General features: G+C 41.0%; 1 long non-coding RNA gene across 4 annotated transcripts in view; it reads left to right on the top strand.

Annotated features, from left to right (window-relative positions):
* The first annotated feature begins 12,803 nt into the window (after positions 1-12,803).
* The window catches only part of LOC112674846 (uncharacterized), a 62,441-nt gene continuing 53,070 nt past the window's right edge, over positions 12,804-22,174 (top strand). For all 4 annotated transcript variants that reach the window (XR_004804773.2, XR_007401935.1, XR_004804769.2 and 1 more), the window contains exon 1: positions 12,804-12,946. This is a non-coding gene — a long non-coding RNA (uncharacterized LOC112674846). The remainder of the gene's footprint in view (positions 12,947-22,174) is intronic.

Here is a 22,174-nt window from a genome sequence, read left to right as displayed (position 1 = left end):
GCACTCTCTTTGTTGTGTGTTAGTGTCTTACAATTAACTTTAAGTATAATGTGTCCTGAATGCAAACATGTGTTAGTGCAATATAAAGTGACTATTGTTTAATCACATTTTGGATTCCCCTTACTAGGTGAATAGCATTGAGAATAGGGCCAAAAGATTTCTAAAGATCCCTTTAGACAAATATTTATTCAGTTAATCTGAATATGTGCCAAGTATTTTTGTTTTTGTTTTAAAATTGTATTTATTTATTTTAGAAAGAGACAGAGTATGAGTGGGGAGGTGCAGAGGAAAAGGGAGAGAACCTCAATCAGACTCCATGCTGAGCATGGAGCCTGACTTAGAGCTGGATCTCGGGACCATGAGAGCATGACCTGAGCCGAAACCAAGAGTTGGACACTTGACTGACTGTGCCACCCAGGCACCCCTCAAGTGTTTTATAGTAGGCTGAAAATATGCGAATGAACAAGACAAAGGCTCTATCTGTATGACGTTAACATTCTGAGGAGGGGTGTTATGGTGGAGACAATTAAAAAAATAATTACATAATATAATATAGGTACTGAGAGAAATTTTTTAAAAAGAATAAAACAGGATAATAGGCAAGTGATAGAGCATCCAGCGAAGGCTTTTCAAGTGGTAACAGGAGAAGAGAGCTAAATCGAGTGAGACCTATCACCAAGCATGTGAAGATCCAGGGAAGTATAAGTGCAAAGGCCCTGTGGCAGGAGTGGGCTTCTTGTGTTCCCATGCATAAGTGACCCATGCATAGGGAGTAACATGAGGGGAGAGTGGTATTGAGGAGGCAGGAGGTAAAAGCTAGAGGGAACATCTTGAAGGGCTGTGTAAGGGGTGATGGATGGACTGACTGTTCTGGGATTGTTCCTTACTTGTCTTCAAGAAGAAAAGCTGGAGACATGAGCCAAAGTCAGAGAACTGAAGCAGTTGGGGAACTAAATATTGCTTCAGACTTACACTTCCAGATGTTTCCAAAGGCAACCAGTAGGGCATCTATAGTGACTCCCAAGAAGAGCCCCTCCCAGCATGTAGTCCTTTTATTGCCTCAGAGGTTCACAGGCCAACTAAGCCTTTGGAATGAGGGGTGGGGGAAGGAAATACAGCCTGTGCCAATCTTCCATTTGACTGTTATTTTGGAGCCTAAACAGTATTCTAGAATGCTATAAAGTAGGAGTCACCTGGAAAGCTTATTCAAAATACAGATTTCCGTGTTCTTCAACCTTCATAAATACAAAATATATAAATAATGAGGGCCTACTATACATGTCTGGTGAAGGAAGGACAATATATTCATTCTCATCACCTGTTGGCACGAATAAAGAAACCTATGAGGTACCATTACTATATATAAAAAGTTGCCAATAGCAGCTGTTTTTTTAGTGATGGTAGAATTTATTTCCTATGCTTTCATTGCTAGCTGTCTTCTAAGTAAGTTAGGGGCTCTAAGAATAATAAACTCTTAGAAGTAACTTTGTTCAAGAATTCCCAGCCTTAGGTATTCATGTACCTACTTTCTATTTTCCCCAAGTCTGATGGAACTGGGTCTTGTCTGGGTCCATCTGGCCCAGAGATAAGGAGGTATTTGGAAGACTGGTATAACAGGACCCGGTGCTGAGGTTAAATGAAAGGGGCAGTGACAGATGTTTCTCTGAGATGCAAGGCTCTGTTTTGTTACAGTTGCCTTCTTCTTGTCATCTGCATCTGTTCAAGTGGTCAACCCCAGTGACAGACAAGAAGTAAGTGCAAGATTTAACAGATCCGTTCCGGAGCAACTGATCTTACATAACAAAATTGCAGCAAGCTGTCAGTTCTGTATGTCCTCGGTCTCTAGACCTTTGCACTCTCTCCCATGCTGCAATCCTGCTGACCTCTTAGCCTACACATAAAAGAATGATGCTAGTTTGCTGTCTGGCATAGTGTTTTCCATGAAATGCCACAATTTGTGAGACAGGGACTTGGTGTTTTAAATGCATTTCTTTTCCTAACTTCTTGATGTGTGTCTGGTTGGGTGGGTGGGAAATACTAGTTTTTTATGATTAAAAGTACAGTTAGAAATTCAGGGGACCACCCTTCCACAAGCACCATGATGATGTGAAATGGCAAAAGGATAAAGAACAAAAATGATGGTAAATCTTGTTTCCCATGTGAATGGTCCTACAATTTCAAAATATGAAATATCCCAAGTAGTTAACCCATGGCCAGTAAGACCTCACATGTTCATCTAATGAGAAAATGTCCTTTGGGCTTTTTCCTGTGGCTTTGCTTATTTGCTTTTGTTTATATGTAATGATGAAATAATCTAAGATTCATTATACTCTGTGACAACTTCATAAGGTGTTAAGGTAATGATTTGCTTTCAAAGTCAGTGTAGTTATCCTAGAACAATAGAGAAATTATCTGTCACAATTTCAGGTATTGACCTTTCCATAAACCTAATTTTTCATATTCATTATTTTATCAATTCCTTTTTTCTTTGCTAAAACCCATCTCCCTCTTTCTTATATCAAACAGAGCTTATTTGCCAGAATAAAACTAATCAGGACATCCTTATTTACAAGATATTTGCTAGAACAGAAAAAATAATTCATTAGTAAATCAGTTTATCTAACTACATTTTTTCTCTCCTGCTTAAGAATATAACCACCCAGATAAGCTTGAGAGGGAGAAGTTCGGGTCTAGGCATTCACTCACTCTTCCCCTAAAACTCATTTGTTTGTGAAGGCCATATTTTAGACACATCAGTCTTGAAAAATAAATGGAATTCTTTTAATTTGGCCAATCTGTTCTGGCAGTAAAGACAGAAGATAAAACGTATCAATAGCAAGGTGCTATAAAAAAAACAAAAATGAAGATGCTGGGGGAGAGGGGTGCTCAGCCATGGCCAATAGCACAAGAGACATTCAATGTGAATTTGAATGTCCTTCCTGATTTCGTCCTAGTGCATATGCAAACCCTACATGGGGAGAACTCACAAACCTTCTGGAAATTAAGAGTTTACATTCTAGAGGGCCCTAAATATCAAACTACAGAACAACAAAAAAAGTTGCAGTAGCTTTATTTGTAATGCTACCTTATTCCTGGGAGACCTATTTCAAGACCCCCAGCGATACCTGAAACCATAGATAGTACCAAACCCTGGAGAGGCCATGTATTTTCCTGGACATCCAATACCTATGGTACAGTTGCATTGATAAATTAGGCGTGACAAGAGATTGACAAGGATAACTAATAACAAAATAGAACAATCATAACGATATACTCTAATAAAAGTTTTATGTGACTGGTATCTCTCAAAATCTTATACTGTTTTTCACGCTCCTTTTTGTGACGATGTGATGATAAAATGCCAGTGTGCTGAGACAAAGTGAGATCAATCATGTAGGCATTGTGACGTAGCGTTAGGCTGCTGCTGCCCCCGATGATGATGTGTTAGGAGGAGGGTCATCTGCTTCCAGACCGTGGCTGACCATGGTTAACTAAAACTGTGGATAAGGGGGGACTGCTGTACCACTGTCTACAACTTTTGGGCTCTTTATTTTTAATTCTATTATTTTAGTTAAACATAATCCTAGATTTACCTATCATATTCCTTTTGCTTTCCCTTTATGCTAAAATAAATCTGGGTAGTGCTTGTTAAAATAGGCTGACAGGGGCGCCTGGGTGGCTCAGTTGGTTAAGTGTCTGCCTTCCCCTCTGGTCATGATCTCAGGGTCCTAGGATGGGCCTGCATCTGGCTCCCTGCTCAGGGGATGCCTGCTTTTCCCTCACTTCTCTGCTCGTGATTTCTCTCTCACAAATAAATCTTTTAAAATAGATAAAGCAGACAGACAAACAAAAATAACAAAAATATACACATTTATTCTGTTCAGTTTAATCTGCTGGATCTTTCAATATGTAAGTAACATAAGTAGATCTGCTCTTTTTCCATGTGGTTTGGTTCACTCGTTGTGGTATAATTAAAAATAAATGGAATTGGGGATCCCTGGGTGGCTCAGCGGTTTGGCGCCTGCCTTTGGCCCAGGGAGTGATCCTGGAGTCCCAGGATGGAGCCCCACATCGGGCTCCCTGCATGGAGCCTGCTTCTTCCTCTGCCTGTGTCTCTGCCTCTCTCTCTCTGTGTCTATCATAAATAAATAAATAAATAAATAAATAAATAAATAAATAAATAAATCTATCTTTAAAAAAATAAAAAAAGAATGATTCAAAAATAAATGGAATTGACAAGTGTGGAAGATGCTAGAATAGAAAAGAAAAATCTAATTGTCTTTAAGAGTGTCAAGAGCTTTCTTGTTTATTTATTGATACCTGCTAACTTTTGCTTCACAATTTCCTAAAAATTTTTATAAACAATCCTTTTTTTTAATGTGGAAAAAAGTTTATTCAGTAAACAGCAGATACTGCATACACTGGGAATCACCTCCCCCAGTGATGGCAGGAAAGAGTGACCTCACCTGCTCGGCCTCCTGGACTCTGGGATTGGCTCCGGGTGCTCCCTGTGCCCTGCCCCTCTGTCGTAGGCCTCATCCTCCTCCTCCCAATCCTGTTTGTTTGTTTCTTGTACAATATGCAGAAGGAAAATTTGTTCTCAATGAACAGATTTGGAAAAAATGATTGAGGACCCTGATTTTTATTGCAGTGTGAATTGGAGAAACAGGGAACTTCTCAAGAATGAAAACAGGATGCATTTCATAAATGGACAGTCACAAACCTCTTTCATGGTTTATGTTCCCCCAAGACTGTTGTCCCCACCATTAGCTTGTTGTTTTACAGCATTATACAGTTCATCCTCACAAAAGCTTTAGAATGATCTCTAAACCTTTCAGCTGCTCAGAAGCTGAAGGGGGCAGGTGGTTTCCTCTTATAAATGTCACTGTGTGTGTGTTTCCTGGTGACTATACTTTGAATCTACTTACTTCATTGCAGTTAACTTGCTGTATTATAACTTGTGTGTTTTATATTTATTTCTTCAACTAGATTATGAATTCTAAGAATATGCACTTTCATCTTTATTTTTTTTTATATACTTTATTTATTTATTTATTTTTTATTGGTGTTCAATTTACTAACATACAGAATAACACCCAGTGCCTGTCACCCATTCACGGTGTCCAACGAAAGATGAATGGATAAAGAAGATGTGGTTTATGTATACAATGGAATATTACTCAGCTATTAGAAATGACAAATACCCACTTTCATCTTTATAATCCTAGTGTCTGGCAGGGCCTGATACATAGAAAGTGCTTGAAAATGCCTATGGAATAGAAAGTGGCCAGTTTAATAAAATGGACATTTAATCAGAAAAGTTCAGTTTAACCAGTTACATATAGGCTTCCTGCACAGATTTTCTTTACAAGTAATAACAAATAGTGGGTGACATCTCAGGATGTGGTGGTCTCTCAGCTCAAATTCCTACTAAGAACTGAAGACACTTCTCTGAAACAAACTGGTTCTCCTCACCTTCAAACTTTACACAGGAAGAAAATCAATGACTCCAACCTCCAACTTCTTGGGAGTTCACTGTTGTTGAAATAGCCATGAATTTGTTCAAACCAGCATTGTCAGTAGCCTCATACAGAAATACAGTCATAAACAGTAGTAGAAAGTAATACTACTGCGTTCCTCTTAGTTGATGACTGTCAACAGGATATTTTTCTGCCATTTCTAGATGCTTTTTTTAATTCCACAAAACCACATTTATTCAGTTTATGTTCTCCCCTTCCTGACATACTTTGCAGTTGCTAGAAATCATACTGAAAGAGAGAAGGAAGAGGAAAACCTCACTGAGAATGGATGTGTAAATGTAGGGATAACACTTCGGGGATTTTCCTTGATTAGTCTTTTGGGTCCCCCACCTATTTTGAGGCAGGCTGTGTTCACAAAAATCCTGAAAGTTTATTATATTCCTTTTGTTTACTTTTGAGCGTGTTTAAAATTTTTATTAGTAAAAGATGGTGATATATATGTGTGTGTATATATATATAGTGTTTTTTTTTTTTTTTTAATCTTGTACTACAGTATCTAACTTTGGCCTCTCAGGCACATTTTTCAGAAGGATGATTTTTCAGAGTTTTTATTCCTTTGCAGAAATGTTCTAAGCATATACACATACATACATGTGTATGTTTTTCTGATGGAATCGTATTGCTCCACACATTGCTCTACAGCTGGCTTTTTCAATACACAATACTCATTCTAATACTGCGTAGTATTTCATCATGAAGTTACCCTATGATTTGTTTAATCAGATCCCTTATTGACCAACACTTAGATCACTTCCAATTTTTTACCTCTAAAGGGTGCTTTTGTGATTACTCTTCCATCCATCTTCGCACATTTGTATGGGTATATCTGTAGGGAAACTTCCCTAGTAGTTAAATTGCAGGATCAAAGGACATTTCATATATTTAATTTTGCTAGGTATCTAAACTGCCTCCCAAAACAGTGTCCCAAGTGACTTTACCACCAACAGCCTACATGAACATACCTCCCACCCTATCTCAACAAGCTCCCTCCCTCTGTATTTTTAATTGTTGTAAATTGATATATAGTGTTATATTAGTTTAGGGCTTACAACAGAATGATTTGATATTTGTATATGTTGCAAAATGATCCCTACAATAAGTCTAGTTAACATCTGGCACCATGTGTAGTTTTAACGTCTGGCACCATGTGTGGTTACATTTTTTTTTCTTATGATGAGACCTTTTCTTATGATGAGATCTTAAAGATCTCTTAGTAACTTTCAAATATACAATACAATATTTTAACTGTAGTTACCATTCTGTATAGCATATGCCCAGGATTTATTTATAACTGGAAGTTTGTATTTTTTGACCCTCTTTACCCATTTTGCTTTTGCCCTCCCCTTCTCTGCTCATTTGCCAGCCACCAGTCTGTTCTCCATACTTGGTTTTGTTTGTTCTTAGATTCCACAGATACATGAGTACATACAGCACTAATCTTTCCCTGAGTTATTTTATTTAGCATCCATCCATGTCATAAGTGGCTCCTCAAAAAAGAAACCCCAGGTACATTTTATTAGCTCATAATTATTTAAAATATTATAAATATTGACAGGTTATTTGTAAAAATGTAGGAATACCAAGACAGAAGATAAAGCTTAGTCTTCACACATCATATATGACTATAGTTTGTGATACTTTTATTACATTATTTTTGTGACAACAAAAGTCAGATACACACTATAGCACAATGTAGAAGGATAGGGACATAATCGATGTATGTATAAATTCCAATTTGCTTGGTCTCTGAGCTTCCTGCTTGCTGAGATAAAGGAGGAAGGTTGTTGGCTTTAACCAGGAAAAAAAAAAAACCCCACCAACAAAGCCTATTACCCACAATTCCTTGCAACCTCTCTGCTTGATGATGTACCAATGACAATACAATAAATCTGCTTGTTCATGAGAGCCTGACGTAGCCCAGTTAGGAAGGTAGCATTCAGCAGCCTGTATCATCATATATCACCTGGAGGTGCTGCTGGCCCCGCTCTACAGAGTGACACTGCTCTGATTTTTCTCTTTTTTGTCACTGACTCCTCCAGACATCACTGTCTCATTGAATGTAGCTGATTCCTGGCCATATTTCCCCTCTTCTTGCCATCTCCTATTATTTCTGCTCAGATAAATCTTCTCACTTTGGCAAAAGGGGTTGAATATACAGCCTCTTCCCTTTGCAGTAATCAATACTTGCACGGAGATAAGCCAACCAAAAGGGCGAGCAAGAGCAAAGGAACTGACTCTTACCATGATTATATCTCATGTTTGAGGGATATCTAACCTTTATGGTGTAATCCATAAAAATAATACACATTAGGAAGGTATGGCCACAAGCACATGTAAGAGAAAGGCTTTCAGGTACAGGCTAAGGGTACTGAACCACAAGACCCAACCAGGTATACTCCTGAATCTAGCATTATTGCAAGCCAAATCTTACAGAACTTACCCATATGTGGAAACAAATGGGACTCAAAATATCTGTGTTAATAATAATTTCAATGACACTAACTCCCATCTACTTATGCAGTCCACTATGAAGTCTGGCTTAATTATTTTGAGGAATCTCCGTGGGATCACCCTAAAGTACCTACATACCAGTGGTCAGTTCCAGTCAAGTTATGTTGCAGCATCTGTCATGTTGCCTGGGTCTAGCCTCCTCCTTTGTAACTACTACCTGCAAAGGTGCTTGAAGATGCTGTATTCCTAGGCAGGCTTGCTATGCCTAGTAGCCTAGTAGCTCCTTAATGGAGTTATGCCTAGTAACTCCATTAAGGGAGCAGTCTCCTGATTTTCAGAGAGCTAATACGGCCCCCACATTCCCGAGGAAGTAGAAGAATGTCCTTCTCCCCAAGGCAGGAAGGTCTTTAGCACCTGGGTACCAAAGTAACTCTGCTACTGTTCTTGCCTCACGTTCCCTCATAGAAACAGCTCCATGAATCTGGGCCTCTAGTCCCTCTTGACAGGACTTGACATAAATCTCTATAACTGGGCCATCAGGAGCAGCACAGCTAGCTTGGACCCCACTATTTCTGTCTCTAACTTTCCTGAGGTCTGCTTCCACTCATGCCTATCAGCTGCTGCACACTGCCTGCGCAGAGAGACAACATAAAAATGACAGTTTACATAACACCAGGGGCAAATGGAAGACAGATCTATTCGTATTGATTTCAGAGCATGTTCCCCGACTGCTTTGAAAACAGTGGGGCTGGCGAGCACCATTTCTCTGGTCCACACCACAGCAGAAACACGGAGTTACCGGCAGGGGGCAGGGCTGCACAGACCCTGGTAGCCTCCGCCCAGAGCTCAGGGCAAATTTTGTTAAAGCTGCAAGCAGGACTCATCATCTGGCCCCTGGATGACTGGCTGTTGCACAGCACCCAGACTTGCAGCCCCCACCCCTACCCCGCCACCCCACCACCCTACCTGGCATTCGCCCCCTCCCAGGCTGCCACAGTGCTTGGGGATGTCCTAGGACCAGTGGCCCAGAGCAAATTTTGCTAAGATCATGGCCCCACTCCCATTTTCCCAGCAGGCTTGCCCCTCAGAGCTGGCCTGCCTGGGTCCCAGCAACACCACAGACAGCAGGCACAGCCCTTAGCAGGCAGAGTCTGTGCAGACAACGGTCCTGAAAGGAACAGTGACTCAGACACAACTGCAGGGCGTAAGCAGCACACACAGGAGAGTCTGCTGAGGTGCCAGGTCTTGGTGAACAGGGGACACGGCACTGCAGGGCACACCAGGACCTCCTCTTCATAGAGTCACTGCTTTCAAGAGCAGAAGGCAGAGCTGACTCTCTTAACACACAGAAACAGACACAGAGAGGCAGACAGAATGAGGAGACAGAGGAATTTTTCCTAAATGAAAGAGGACAAGGCCACAGCCAGAGATCTGAGCGAAACAGACATAGGAATATGCCTGATAGAGAATTTAAAGCAATGATTGAAAGGATGTTCACTGGGCTTGAGAAAAGAGTGGAAGACCTGAGTGAGACCCTTACCACTGAGATAAGGAACGATATAGCAGAGATGAAGGACTCAAGTCCTGCACACACAGGCCTGGGCGCCCCTGTCCTACTGTTTCATCAGTCCTCCTCTTAAATTGCTTCTTTTCCGCACATTTACTAACTAATGCAATTCCATGTCCCCAAAAGAAGTTACATACACAGCTGCATTGTATAAGTCACATGAAAGATATGCTTATATGATTAGAGTCATCACTAAATTGTAACTACTCACTGGAATTGCCTTTCTAGAAAGGTTTCTTGGGCTTTTTAAAAATTTTTTATTTTTTTTGAAGATTTTATTTATTTATTCATGAGAGAGAGAGAGAGAGAGGCAGAGACACAGGCAGAGGGAGAAGCAGGCTCCATGCAGAGAGCCTGATGTGGGACTCGATCCCAGGTCTCCAGGATCAGGCCCTGGGCTGAAGGCGGCTCTAAACCGCTGAGCTGCTGGGGCTGCCCGGGTTTTTTTTTTTTTTTTTTTTTTTTTTTTTTTAATATTGATTTTGTATATTCCCAAACTCAGAATTTTGAACACGTTTGAGTATTCTGTGTTCCTGCCAGGAATGTTCCATGTCAGCTCAGTGATGTAGACAATTATCTGGTCTAACCTACAGTCTCCATGATCTGTCCCTTCCTCTTTTTCCATATCTGGCTTTACCCCTTTATACCCACTTACTAGTTTTACTGAATGATTTTCAGTTTCCCAGTCAAGTTTCATTTTCATGCTTACAACCTTTGCTCCCAATATAATTCAACCTAGAAAACATTCCTCTCCACTAGTTGTCTCAAAACCCAAATCAAGCATCAGTGCATTAATGAAAATTTTACTCTCTACTTTTACCTCATCCCTCACCACCCTGAAAGAGTCAACCACTTTCTCCACTGACTCAACACCATACTCCATAAAAAACTCTTCCATATCACCACAGTATTTTATTTTATGAAACTTGTTAAACTTAAGGGCAGACTTATTTTATCAGCACTTAGCAGTGTCTGGTGCTCAGTAAAAGTTTGGTGACCTAATCTCTTGAAAACATAACATGGGCTGTATAGCTCCTGTGCCCACATCACATTCCCTTGGCCCACCTCTGGTTGCAGCTAGAGGGGACAGGTGTTTGGTGAGCCTCTCTGCATTGTTGCCCAGGACCTTCTCTGACAGGCCCGCATAAGCACACCTGGAAGCAGAGGGGACTTAATGTCCTCTGTCCCAAGACTTGACAGATAAGTACTTCAGACTCTTATTTCTCAGGTGGGCAATCCGAGAGGCATCTGGGTGCTTCTCAGCAGCCCTAGCAGAATCGAATCCCATTCCTTACAGTTATAGTATCAGTAACACATGCCCCTACTAGCATTCCCTTCTTCCTTTTTGTCTTTCTGCTCCCTCACTTCTTCATGAAGTCCCCTTCTAGAAATGACTTGCACAAAAGTTTATCTCAGGCTCTGCTTTCAAGGAACCTAAACCAAGCCCATGGGAACTTGGCCTGGACAACCCACACTCTCTCGAACATTAGTGCATGAGAAGATAAACCGGTCTAGATTGAAAGAAACCTAAGACACATAACAATTAAAGGCAATGTGTGTTTCTGGATTGGATGCCAGTTTGGACAAGCTTGATTTAAAGGACATTTTTGAGACAATTTTTAAAATGTGAATACGGTTGGGTACATGAGATAAAAATATACTGAAGTGGAAAAATAGACTTTAACTATAGAGCAGATTTCAAAACAAAATTTTATATATCCCCAAGGACATGTAAAAATCTAAAAATGGGGATGGCTGGGTGGCTGAGTGGTTGAGCATTTGCCTTCAGCTCGGGGTGTGATCCCGGGGTCCTGGGACCGAGTCCCACATCGGGCCCTTCACAGGGTGCCTGCTTCTCCCTCTGCTTGTGTCTCTGCCTCTCTCGTGAATAAATAAATTTAAAAAATTTTTTAAATGATCCAGAAAGATACATACCCAGGCATTAACTCTTCAGTCTCTAGGTGTTTGCAATATAATCCTTTTATTCCTTTAGTTTTGCTTGTAAGTACTTTTTTTTAATATGCCACCACACACATACTGTTTCTGTATTTAAAAGAACATTTTTGAAAAGCTCATGCTATGTCCAACTTTCAACCTGTCATGTTGTTATTCTAGGGCACTTTCTATACCGTTCAGTGATGAATGAGTCTGAGAAACAAAGAGAAATGTAAATGGACTGAGGAGGGTCCCATCATGCGCTGTGGCAGGATAAGAATACACAAGCTGTGACCCGGCTCCCAGGCAGACAGGATCCCATAAATATGAGAGTCCGACTCTAGGTGAGTTATGTTCACTCCTCTCAGTAAACTCATTCGCATGCACGCATTACAATACTCAGGAAACACAGGCCCATTCCTCAGCCCAGATGGAGGAAGAGGCTTGTTTTAAACAGTACTTTATAATTTATGATTGCAGGGATTAGGAGCCAGCCTTCGTGCTTACTAACGGCACCCGATGTGCCTCGGCAGGAGACTTCCACAACAAGCACATTCTCCGGGAGCCGGTTATCCTCCTATATACTTAATCTTTCCCCAACCAATCCCCCGAAAAGAAAACAAATATTTGTAGATTAAAGGAGAACTGCCTTGTCATCCTTTACAGCTGCTGGCGTGCAAGCTGTTAAGCACCGAGTGTTTAATTAATGGAGAGATACCATTAGAGAGACAGCTGGACCTGCATTCAGATGAGCCCGGCTTCAAGGTGCCAGGAGATAAAGATCTGGAAGTGGAAAAGCTGAACTGCAGTTGGGTTCATTTATAAGAGAGGCTGTTAAAGGTCAACTGTGGTTCCTTGGGCTGGAGATAAAGAGATGCTATTAAAAACAATTGGAAAGTAATTCATAAGGGAGCAGCAAGTCACTCACGTTAAATTAATTTGTCTTTCTGGTAGCATGGCCCTCACGATGGGAAAGTAAATTTACCTAAAATCAAGATCTTTTGAAAACAGCCATTGATCATGCGTTCCATGCAAAGCCACAGGCACACACGCCGGGCGCCAGGCCCTCGGTCCGGGCTGACTAGTGTCCCCTTTGTTCACTGCAGCCCTACCCAGCGTGGCGTTCACCATTTCCCCCTAAAGGTAGCAAGGACGGTGGCATTTCCGTGGACCCCCTGAGGGGCTCGAGCCTGCGACTTCTTCCCGCCTCCGCCGATGAGCTAACAGCCAAGCACCAGGACAAGTGCACGCGATCCCACTCTCCTGACGTTCAGCAACGTGTTAGAACATTCTAGCCCACCGTGCTCCGCTTACAACCTCTCCTCCCCCCTTTACTCACCCTAACGCACCACATGTTCACACATACACATGCCAGGATGAAAATTGTTCATGTACCCCAGGACTACATCTGTAATCATGACTGGCAGCTGACTTAACGCCACCTAGAAACCTGGTAGGTCTTCTTTGTCCTTGGCCTCCTAGGGGCAAATCCTTGCATTCGCCGGCTCCACTCCTCTTCGCTTCCTCACGCATCCCAGCAGCAGCCTGTGGTGTGACAAAGGGCAGGTGCTCTTCATGTGAGAAGGCCAGCTTTGCTGAAGCCCGCCACATCTTCCTCCGGCACGGTGGCAGCTGTGCCCCGGTGCTGCCACCCGGGGCTAAGGGGGAGCCGATGCCCTGCGTCAGCCCATGATTGTGACCCTGCGAGCTCGGCTGGGTCTCATCAGCTTCTCCCCTTCTTCGTGTTGCCCGAGGAAAACTGCTGGTTGTTCTTCTGTCTTTCTTGGGCTGGGAAATTAATTGGGGTTGTTCTTTATTTCCTGAAATAAGGGGAACAAGGAGTGATTCCCTGCCCAGGTCTGTTGGCGACCAACGTGCGTTCCTGGGCACCGGCTACTATACAGCCCAGCTCAGCGGGCTGCTCACCGGTCCCTGGGGTCAGTTGGGAGTGTCAGCCAAGGGGACAAGAAGAGGCGGAGAGGCGGTTCATATCACACATTTACTGCTGCTGATCATTTGCGGTTTTTAATAACAACTTTGCAATTCAGATTTTGCAGTAAAAAGGGTTTCCAGATCAAATATCACAAGTTTGTTTTTTTTTCTAAGCCTGTCACCTTTGAAAAACTAGGGACGTGTACGTGTTCAGCATTAACCGCACCAGGATGGATGCACCTTGCTCATGTTCAGACTTCACACACATGATCTTAATAGGATGTGCTTTAGGCTGCAGCCAGTGGAGAGAATTCCAGAAAGGGAAGAGGCCGAGTCAGGGGGGCTCTCCTCTTGTAATGGAAGCTAATGAGAAACAGCACATCACAGAAGAAGCCAGGAATAATAGTGACAACCAAGAGGCCCCACTTACAGAGTGCCCGCTCTATGTCATGTGCCAGAGCACTTGTTTCACATACACGATCTCACTTAATTTCTGGAACCATGCTGGGAGATGTTTTCACTCAAGTGGTGTTTTCACTCTCCAGTATGCAGAGAATTTAAGTAAAGCTAATGTAATAATCCCAAAGATTGAATGCCTAGTAAATAGAAGAGACAGCATACCCTCAAGCGGCCTGCTCTGTGCTAGGTATCTGTAACCATCTCCTGTGATTCAGAGTTTAGCAATGAAACCAATTCGGGAAAGAACAACAAGGTCCTGGGCACATTCTTCTTGTATTTTCTGCCCTACGTGCCTCTCATCATAACATGGAATCAGTAGCCATGTCTTCTGGGCAATGCTTCTTCTATCATATCTAACCATCTCATTAAATGGGAACTACTTTCTTCTTACAGACCCTCAACCCCTTTTTTACAAGCCAATCTCTAAGAGCCTTCCCACCTCTCTCACTACAGTTTGTGGCTGGGCATGTGAAACTGTAATATAATTTTTAAAAAATTTATAATTTTTCCTTATGCCAGACACTTTACATTTTAACTTATCTTATTCTCACAACAATTCTGTGATATGGGTACAGGTACTATCTCCATTTTGCAGAGGTAGAGAATGAAATCTGGATGGTTAGGCATCTTGGCCAGGGTCACATATCTGGAAAGTTGTAAAATTGAGATTTGGTTTGTATCAATTAGCTATTGACACACCATTAAAAAAAAATCTAGGTTAATAATTCAGTGGCTTAAAGCAGTAATTACGTATTCTTCTAGATCTGGGGAACACTTAGGTGTTGGCTGGCTGAGGCAGGGCTCAGCTGAGTGGCTCTGATCTTGGCTGAGATCACTCATGCAGTGGAGTCAGCAGGGAACAGCACAAATAATCTGGATTGGCTAGGTGGCTATGTGCCATGTGTCTCTGGGGACTTCAGAGACTGGCCTGGGAATGTCCTTTCCATGGAGCAGCTAAAAAGCAAGGGCACAGATGGAAATTAAAGAGACCTCCTAAGGCCTGGGCTCAGAATCCGCACACTGCCGTCTTCACCTCATCCAAACATCTCACGAAAAGTGAGAAATATAGTCTGTCTTTTGTGAGGAGAACTTCACAAAGACAAAAATAAAGATTCAAGGAGAAGTAAAGAGGAGGGGCTAATGCCCCAATCTACCACATAATCCCATATACTTCTTAAGGATGTTTCATCTCAAGCTGGGCAATTTCAGGTCCTTGTTAGGTAGCTGACATTGACAGGAAGTGAATCTAAGATTGTCAGCACCCACATTCCTCAGAGTGAGGAAGAAGTTACTCTGCAACTGTATGTGGAGACACAAGACAGAAAGTCCCAGGGATGCTCATGACCCTAGGAGCAGTTGTCTTTAAGCCTCAGTGGTCTTCTTGCCTTTCCTTTCATTTGGTTGGTCAAGGCTACTTCTGAGGTCCTCACCCCAAAGTCTTCTAATTTAGGTTTATTTTCTGCCAAGTGTTACTCAGAATGTCCTACACAATGTAACATCCTGTAACTAAAACCAATCAAGCAATCTGCAGGAATTCATGCTAAGATATGTAACATTTAACATGTTTTATGCATCTACTGTTTGCAATGGATTATGTTAAAAAGTGAGGATCAGAAAGAATGGGTAAGATTGAATCCCTGTCCTCAGAGAACCCATAACCTAGAGGAAGACACTGAACATACATAGCTTGTAGCCCCACAAAATGAGTGCAGTTTGCTTCTAAAGGAAAATGCAGGAGAAGGCGGGATTAAACTGATTTAGGCAAAAATGGGAATGTCTCGAAGGAACTCATGTGTTCTATCAAATCCTGGGAGATTAGGAGGATTCCTACAATCAGAAGAGAGAAAAGAGGTGGCAGTACAGGTTTTGCTTGGGGTGGGAGTTAGGAAGCAAGGACTGAGCAAAGTCATTGAGGTATAAAACTCCATGATATCTGACGAAGTGATCAAAATCACTTGGCAAGTGATAAGAAATCTTAAAGTGTAAAGTTGAAAAGAAGAATTTGTCAGTGTGCCTCTAAGCATTATGCAAAGGACTGGGGCCCTGTTTAGCTAGCTAAATTGTTCTGCTCCACTTAACAGGCATTATGTCCCCAAAGTGCCATGGGATGTGGAAAGGGCCCCTTGAGATTGTCCTACTCCTTTTATCCTGATATTGTTCTTTTGAAGCAACCTTTTCATCATCATTTGGTTTCCCACATAAGCTGTCCTCCAGGGAAGAGCTAACCTATAGTATTATTCCAATCCATTTGGCAGTTATATTTCTTAGCATAAATTTTTAAATTGACAACCTAGTTTATAAAACAAACTCCTGGGAGTTTAGTATTTAGTCAGGACTCTTTATTTTACAGAAATCCAACATAAGCTAAGCAAAAAGTTTCCTGGAAAATGATCAGTTTGGCTCACAAAAGAGGAACTTCAAGTACCAGGGCTACTTCAGAGCCTTCAGAACGTGGAGCCTGAAAGTCCATGTTCTGCTCTCATCATTATCCTGAGATTTACTACACCTGGAAAGACACTGGGAGCCCTGAGAGCGTATTTTTATAGCTCACCAGCAGGAAGGAAGGAAGGAAGGAAGGAAGGAAGGAAGGAAGGAAGGAAGGAAGGAAGGAAGGAAGGAAGGAAGGAAGGAAGTATTTTGCTAATTCCAGCCAAGAGGAAATCTTAAAGGATGCCCCCTGTTGTTCAGATCTGGATTATATGTTCATTTGTGAGGAATGCCAAAAGAATGAGATAGAATTATTGGTCCAGTTCTGGATCGTGTGGTCAGAGGTAGGTGAGAATATTGTTCCAAAGTTTGAGGACTGGAGAGAGGGTATTTCCTTGGACAGAAAATCACTGTTCCCACCTCTGTTTATCATGAACCAGTTAGGCCCTAAATACAGTGGTCCCCAGGCTAATAGAGGAAACTGAATATGAACCTCAAAAGCACAAGACAAGACGTGGACTGTTCCCCTTTCCTAAGGATGAAACAGCCAAACAACTTTTAGTCTGGCACTGCTTTTCTTAAGGCATGATTTGAAATGATATGGATTGAGTAAGCTTTCAGACAAGTCATAAATTAAGTCTGCAAAGGTCAACCCTGTGGGTAAGATACTAAATTTATACTGAAGTGGAAAAATCTGGCTGAGCATCAAATAACATAAGAGAATGGGTATGTTTTTGTCTCCTTTTCTCCCTTGGGGAAGCACTCACATACCTTGTAATTCTGACACAGAAGATCTGGGATCAGCAGCATTCCAGATGCTCAGGGAAAGGTGTAAAAAGGAATAGCATGCCCAGATCCCAGCCGAGGCAGCTGCTCTTCACTTACTCCCACTCCTACCTGAGAAACTCGACATTACTTTCAAAATAGCACAAGAACTTTTGGTACTCACAGATATAAAGGATCAGCACTTTTTTTCTGATTTCTTTCAGCCTTGTTTAAACCAGGGATTGCTCTGGCAGGTCAAAAACAGCCCATTAATTCACTTGCTAAGTTGAGAATAGTTAAAAGCATGGATAATAATACAAAGTTTTGAAAGGGGGGCATGAAATATAAAGAAAAAAGCAATAGACATCAGGAGACCAAATCTCTGATGCTCATTCTGTGTGTGCTCTTGAGCAAGACACATCATCTTTGATGCTATTTCTTCATCTGTGAAAAGCACCAGTTGGACAAATTAATCTCTAAGAATCTTTACACATCGGAAAATGTACAATTTCTCTAGAGTGCCCAGTTCCTAACCTTTTCTGGGATTGATGTATTTTCAGTGTGCTTTGTTGTTAGTGAGGATGAGGGCAACATTGGTATGGGAACAGTATCTATATACTGAACCATCCTCATTAATTAATTTATACAGGATAGGAGAGTATTTAGAGTTTAGCATTTGGAATCACACAGATCTGCATTCAAACCATATCTCTTCTACATTGCCTAGTATGAGGGACATTGTGAACAAAAAATCAGTAAAACTTGGCTCCTGCCTTTCTGGTATAGGACACTCAACAGTGGCTCCTTGACTTTGAGTCTGGGAGAAGTAGGAAAGTGGGCATGGAGAGTCTGGTTTTAGACATTCAAGAGAAAAAGGGCAAGAAGCAGAGAGAGAAGTGAGAATGGAGGCCATGAGCTACAGATTTTTTAGTTGGAAAAACAGTTGGTATCTTTTTTTGTTCTTTCAACAATGAGTGCTACAAGCTAAAAAAAATTGGTTTGGACGTGAAGATTAACAATGGTGTTACAAATGGTGTTTTATAAGGAGTAAGCGAGGGAGGCCCTGGGGGGACATACACAGTCTAATACTCTGTCGACACAGATAATACGAGGCAGACAGCTGGATGAGGCTGCCATGCCTTTCTCTTCACCTGGTGTGATGAGAGCAATCCCATTCAACTTCAGTTATCTGACACTCCCTATGTGAGTTATATTGTTGTCTTTGGTGAATAAAAGAAAAGTTCTTTCAGTTACATGTCTTTTTATTCCAATCGTATTACCTACCTTCACAAAGATGAGTTGACGGGTGCCCATCACTAGATGCCCGTCATTAATCTATAATAGCCGACCCAATGAAATACTATGCAACTATAAAAAAAGAATGAGTAGGCTCTTGTATAATAGAATAGAAAGGTCATCAGGATATTTTGTTATGTGACAGGAACGAGATGTAAACCAGTTTAGATAGTAGGCTACCTCTGGGCTTGGAAGGAAAGAAAAGAATATATTTACATATATCATTGGTATATACTTTTGTGTTGTATGTATAAAAAAACACTGGCAAGATATCCAAGAAACTATTAAAGTAGGTCACTCAAGGCAGAGAGGATGGGGCATGGAGCATTGTATGGAGAAATGACACAAGAGAGCATCTTTTATATTCATCTTCATTTTTATATTGTTTGGACTTAATAGGAATATATTACCTATTTTTAAAATTTTAAATTCAAATGAAATTTGGAATGTGTATTTGTTAGTTAAGGTAATGCTAACTGCAGCTGAACTCAAACACTTAATACATTGTATGTTTATTTCTTACTCACACAAAGTCCAGAAGCAGATGGTCATTTAGGACCTACGCTTCTTTTAAAATAATAGGTCTCCTTCATCCAATGTATCTCTGATGTCTCTGTATACAGCCAGCAGAGCTAGGGGTGCAGAGGAGGCACAGGCCTACAAGTGGAGCAGTCATTTCTACCCATATTGCTTTGGCCACAATGCAGCCATATGGCTACACCTAACTACAAAGGAAGCTGGGAACACAGTCTAGCTGTGTGCCCGGAGGAGGAGATGAATTTGGTGAACAGGTAGTGTCTCTGCCACCCGTAGAAAGACCTAACAAAAGGGAATTCTGAAGAATTTTATTTCTCTGTTGAGTACATAAAGTTATTGCTAAAGCATTATTTTGAAATCATGGCATTGAGGTAATGAGTTCTTGCAAGACAGCTTTATTGCTGTTGATGAGATATGGACATTCACTAATCTCATCCATTCATCAAATGCCTTAGTCTTAGGTTAAAGGCAACCATTGGAAGATCTGTTATTAGGGCAAATTGGACTGTCCACAGAACAGTAGGACTCTGCTAAGAACCCTCTATCTTGTTGACTTTAGGTAGGATGAGGGCCCCTGCTCTGTTTATTGAATCCCAAGAGATAAGGAGCATCGGATGATTTGAAATGCCTCAAAGGTGGGTGCTGCTAGTACCAGCAGGTTGTCCAAGATGGAGGTCATGTTCCTTCCCTGTGTAAGGAAATTCAGACTGAGCAAATAAGATGACTAGGTGTCTCCAAAGGCAGACTATGCACTGTTTAAAGACATCTTCCTAGGGTTGTCCAGTGATAGCCTCTAATTGCCTTTAGGCAATTTTACAATTGATGGCAAGGTGAATCATACATGTCTGTGGACGCGCAAATGGATTCTGTTTGGTGGAGGGACTGCTCTCTCCTTTGTGGCAAAGACACTTACAGGTCCGTTTACTAATTCAATTCAGTATTCCTGACTGGTAAATGTGTCTGTTCTTTGGATTCTCCTTTAAGCCAGTTTTAACATCTGCCTGGTGTTTTTGTTAACAGCAAGTTAAATAAAATCTTTAATGTGTGTGTGTGTCTTTATCTGCATGAGACTTGTAATTTTACCTTCTTTTTTGAAATGTATCCTGAAACACCGGTGATTGCTCAGAACTGAGGATCTGTGCTTCTGGCCCTTGTTAAGCTTTACTTTCTTTCTTTGGTTTATTTACTTGTTTTGTTTTTTCTTGTTGTTACACCTATCAGCATTGCCAGAAAAGCTGTTATGTAGTATAGCATAAAAATTAGGCAATGAAATGATTTTACTATCTTGCACTTCACCCCCACCTCAACTGTTAGGATGGTAATGCCAGCATAATTTCATCAGAAAACCTCTTCTGCTGACATTTCAAGCTCCCACAGAAAACGCTGTAAATTTTCTGAGAAGGCCTTTTTTGCAAGATTTGTTCAACAAAGAGGTGGGATAAGCACCTTGGATTAAACCTTCAAAGCAGCAGGCCTTTGGTTACTTTTCTTGATTAACCTGGGAACACTTTGAAACTCTCTTCTTTATCATACCATGTTTTTCGAGTCCATCAATTTTCATAATGAGAAACACTTTTGTAAACACCTTTTTTGTGTTTCTTTGTAATTAGCAAAATCTTTATTTTGCACAAAGGTTTCCATGTATACACTTTATCTGCAAAGAATATTTAGTGTGAACTATTAAAGAATTAGAAGGCTAATGGAAATTACATTTTTCCTACTGATAACATATCAAAATCTGTTGGTCTATCCATTAATATCTAGCTGCTTAGCCTCCAGGAAGCTCAGAGCCAAATTTGTGACTCAACTTTAATAACTCAGTAGGATCTACCTATCTGCATTCTACCTTTGCCATTCTTGACCTTGGTTCTTTATTTATATTTTACCTGCTACTGATTTTAGTTATTTAAGATTATTTTATTTTACCTTTTTAATAACATTTCATAAGCTATCTCTACTTCCTTAGGGAATAGGATGGATACAAAGAGAAATGTTTATACAGGCACATTGCAAATGTCTTTATATTCAGTCTTCTAAGATAAATTCTTGGAAAAATCATAATTTACTTTGTCATTGTGCTTTCTTGGTGTATTTCATTCACAGACAAGGAGACATTTGGGTATTTTACTTATCTAGTCCATATCCTATGTAACTATTTTATATACTTCAGGAATGGACAAAGTCATAGTAAGGTCATTTGGTGTGTCTCAGTTCCTATAGTAATTCACGTCATTTAAATGAGATTGTATTTTCAATCTCTAAAATATTTCTTAGCCATATCATTATTTATTAGAAAAGTACTTGCTGATCATCAGACTCTCATCCATCTTTCTATAAACAGCTCATGAGCTAGGAAATGGCTTGCCATTATGCCTAGAAGGTTAAGAATTCAACTTGAACAGGCTTACAATTCAGGGATTTAAGTACAACTAAATCACCCTGGGAGCTCAGGGCTCCTCAGATCCCTTTATAGAAGTGAAGTCTCCCTGAAAGGAATCAAAGTATTGCCCTAAAGGGGCAAAACAAAAGAGTTGGTTAGCTGCCTTCCCACTGTCATAAGTGGGGAAAGCCCATTTGATGATGTATTAAAAACATACTGGACGAGGGAACACTTTCTTCCTTATAGTGTGTTTCTGGGGCAGCTGCCCTAACTTGAGCTCGAACAAAACTCTTTTCCTTTCTCTTAAAACAACAACAACAATAACACACTGGACCTGAAGCCCCAAATCTGAGTTCAAGCCCTTGTTTTGCAACTCATTGAAGTGCAGTTTCCTGCATCTTTAAAATATGGGTAAAAATTCCCCTTACTTTTGAGTAATTGTGAAAAGGTCTTTTGAGCATGTTTGGTATGGAAGAGGACTCCCTCATCTTCAACACTCTCCTGACTTGCTGTGGGAATTAACTCTGTATGTGTGAACTCTAGAGCTTTTAGAGCCTCTTTCTTTTCCCATGCCCTGCTGCCATGCTGAGGCAGGCTGCAGCAAGCAGCTCAGAGCTTTGAGTTTTACTCTTTCCCCATGGGATGTCTTAGCCCAACCTTAGGACATCCTTTATTTTGCCCGAATAATCTTTGAGGAAACCATCATTAAGGAATTACTTGATCATTTCTGGCATTTTATATTTCCAAAGATGGCCACAACAATTTCCTTCACCCCATAAGCACTTCTGCAGTGTGAAAGTAAAGAAAGGAAAAATTGGGGTTCTGAAAGGATTTAATACCTAGTTTAATGGTCTTTCACTTTCTGAACATAGACACCAGTGTTTC

The sequence above is a fragment of the Canis lupus genome, chromosome 14, assembly GCF_003254725.2.
Source record: "Canis lupus dingo isolate Sandy chromosome 14, ASM325472v2, whole genome shotgun sequence".
Classification (NCBI taxonomy): domain Eukaryota; kingdom Metazoa; phylum Chordata; class Mammalia; order Carnivora; family Canidae; genus Canis; species Canis lupus.
Note: the sequence above shows the minus strand (reverse complement) of the source record. Positions and strands in the feature narration are given on the sequence as shown.